The following is a 3,355-nucleotide window of genomic DNA, read 5'->3' as shown; positions in this document are numbered from 1 at the left end:
ACTGTTGCTAAATGCATGCTCAGTCGAGGGATTGTTGAAGAGTCGATGACAAAATGCAAGCGGAAATCATCGCCTCAGGAGGAGCGTGTCTTGAAAGTCATTGAGTCGATGCAATCAGCTGGTTTTCCTTGACAGAAACTTTGAATCAATCTGACTGTATTGTGTCTGATGTGAATATTCACTATAGAAAAAAACTGAATTGAATTATATCCAGAAAATCCTTCACATAAAAAAAGAAACGGGCTGGTAGACGTTTACGGGGATGGAGAAGGGTTACGCTTTAAACATTTCATGCTGAGTAAAGCATCTCTGTGATGAATCCCTGGGTGTGATGATCCACACAGTCTGACCTCTAACAGACAGGAACAGCAGCGGGTCTACAGGAGCTGCCATGTTTTACGAACCTGAAACATCTTTGTTTGCTCTGACCGTCTTTGATCGACACATGTTAAGGTGAAAACTTTTCGCTGTGATGAACGTCAGTGAAGATGTTAAAAAAGGTGTGAAACACTACGCCAATAATTCAAAGGTTAAATCATGCTTCCTTGGTATTTAGTGGCGTATAATAGAGTTTTTATGACGTCACCAAGTAGCAGTGGGGCTCACAACAGTCCTAAAACCAATATTATGCTTTATTCCCAGGAAATATATATATCCCAGACCAGTTAACCCTGCATCTCAGTCTCTGAAACAAATCCCGATTAATTCTTTCCCATCTTTGCTCAGCTCATCTACACTAATTAATAAACGCAGTTTGTAGGAATTCAGCTGAGAAATATTTGTCCAAATAACCATGAGTCATGGTAGCAGAAAAGTATAAAACTGAGGGAGTCAAAGAACCAGAACCTGGACGTCAAAAAGCTTCCCAGTGATGATGCATGTGGTGGGAATCTATGAAGGTAGATTTGTTTCTTTATTATTAAATAAAAAAAAAGGTTTCTTTGATAAAAAAAATATATTTTCTATAAAAAAATCTTCACTTCAATGAAAAACAAACTTTTCAATCAAAGAAAAAAAGTATTTGAATGCAAAAATATCTTTGAGACTAAAAAAAAAAATACATTTGAAGACTGCTTTTCTTTGATTGAAAATGTTTTATTTGATAGAAGTGCAGTCTTTTTTATTTTAAGCAACTTTTTAAATTGAAGTAACATTGTTTTTTGATTGGACCATATAAAGGGTAGGACATCTGTGTCTTTATTAATTAATAAAAAAAAAGAAGTTGCTTCAAACAAACAACAGAATCAATCAAAAAAAGTAAGTTCAATTAAAAGATCGTTTTCAATCATAGAAAATAGTTTTTGAATGCAAATAAAATATCTGAGACTCAAAAAATTGCATTTGAACATTTTATTTTATTGTTGAAAATGTTCTCTTTGGTTGAAGGGCCACACATGGGGCACATCATTCAATTCCCAAATCTACCTTCATAGGAATCAGGCTCTTTATTTTTAATAAATTAATCCTTAATTGTTGTACTTAAAAGAGTATAAGTTCCTGCAAAACAATAACAGCAGAGGTCACCACAGATTTTCAGACACATTCATTTTGGGTTTATTGTTTGACAGGAGATAAAGGTTCTCTTCTCAGAGGCTCATGTTCTGCTGCAGGAGGCGACCAGCAGATGTCAGTAAGACTAAACATTCCCAGCACCAGTGGCCCTGAGGGGCCTCAGACTGCAGGCAATGTTTAACTTTACTCAAGCACAGCATCTTTGACGTTATTTGAAGGAGAAATTAGACTGACCTTTGATTGACTGCTGCTGGAAACAGAAGGACGCCTTTTAAAGTTGAAGCTGTTAAGTTAAATGATGCAGGGATGGCGACCAAACACCAAATAGTCCATGACTTGGCAGCTGAGACTCTGCTGGGAGTGAAAACCAGAAAACAGTCAAACAAAAAGACCTTTTTTTTTTAAAGCAGAGTTCTATGTCCTAAGTTTTGCAGCTGTTCTGCTCAATTATCTTCGCAAAATGTACTGAGATGGATCCTGAATCTGAACTGTCGCACCTCTGCTCAGATCGACAGGAGATCAATGGATTCCACTCTTTTATTGCTCTTTTATCACATTTTCTGTTCAATATATTTAAGATGTTTTTGCTTGTTTTGTCTTCTTGAATTCGTCAAACTTTTACAGCATCAGATGGAAAAACTAAAATTAGAAAAACAAAATAAAAAAAAACAGACAGTTGGTCGTTAATTTTCCATTGCATTGGGTTTTTAAACTGTTTTCCTGGATCAGTACATGATCAGCGTGCTGATAATCCCAGAAAAGAGGCAGAATGATCCCATCTTTTCACATATTTGTCTGCGCCGTCTTACAACCGAATGACGTCCTTTCATACAGAAAGATGCACCTTCTCTAAATAAGTCATCCGATCTCATAACAAAGACTTCCCTCCAGCTCCTGACAATAATTTGCCATCTGATCATATTCAGGTTTTGACTGAGGGAAATGGGACAGCGCCTTCCATCCACCAGAACATGGCGTGACGGCCAGAATTAAAGCAGCTCTTTAATCTTCCTCCAGAGTTTTTCAGGAGAAAAAAAAGTCTCCTTATCTCAGTTTAAAGGTCCATTTAGGTTCCAATTAATTATAAGAAGTTTGAAATTTGAGGCTTTTAATTCAATTCAGTTTATTTATACATCAATTTACAACACATCTCATCTCAACACTGCAAAAACGATCTGAAAATAAGTTAAAATTTCTCAAATCAAGCGTATTTACCCTTAATTTGAGTAGGTTGATGAGATGATTTGCCAATGGAATTAGTATTTTTTCTCTTAAAATAAGATAATTAGACAATATACACTTAAAATAAGACAATTCAATAGTTTTTTTCTTGTTTCAAATGTAAATTGTCTTGTTCCATTGGCAAAGTGTTGAATTTACCTCCTCAATTCAAGAAAAAATGCATTTATTTTAAGAAAAAATTACTTATTTAGATTAAAGTTTTTTATAGTGAAGGCACTTTCCAGTTCACCAGATCATCCAGTCAGAATGAATGAAAGTTTTCTATCTAAGGAAAACCAGCTGATTGCATCGACTCTTTGACTCACAGGCAATTCCTCACACTAAGCATGCTTGCAGCGACAGTGGAGAAGAAAAACTCTGCTGAGGTCGACTGGGGGAGACAGATACAAAAGGCAACTGTAAACGAGCTCCGAGCCAGCTCCCACGTCAGAGGATGAAGAAAGCACAACCAGCCAGTCACAGTCAGAGAAACAGGACTACACTGGAAAACAGGCCAAGCTCCAACATCTGGAAACAAAGGTGTTGATGGCAGCAGCACAGCTGATATTTCTCTCCAGGATGGAGTCACAGCCAAACAGGAACAGACCAGATGAAGCTACTA

Source organism: Cyprinodon variegatus, unplaced genomic scaffold (genome assembly GCF_000732505.1).
Source record: "Cyprinodon variegatus isolate N-32 unplaced genomic scaffold, C_variegatus-1.0 Scaffold381, whole genome shotgun sequence".
In the NCBI taxonomy this organism is placed as follows: Eukaryota; Metazoa; Chordata; class Actinopteri; order Cyprinodontiformes; family Cyprinodontidae; genus Cyprinodon; species Cyprinodon variegatus.
This window is presented reverse-complemented; position numbering follows the sequence as displayed.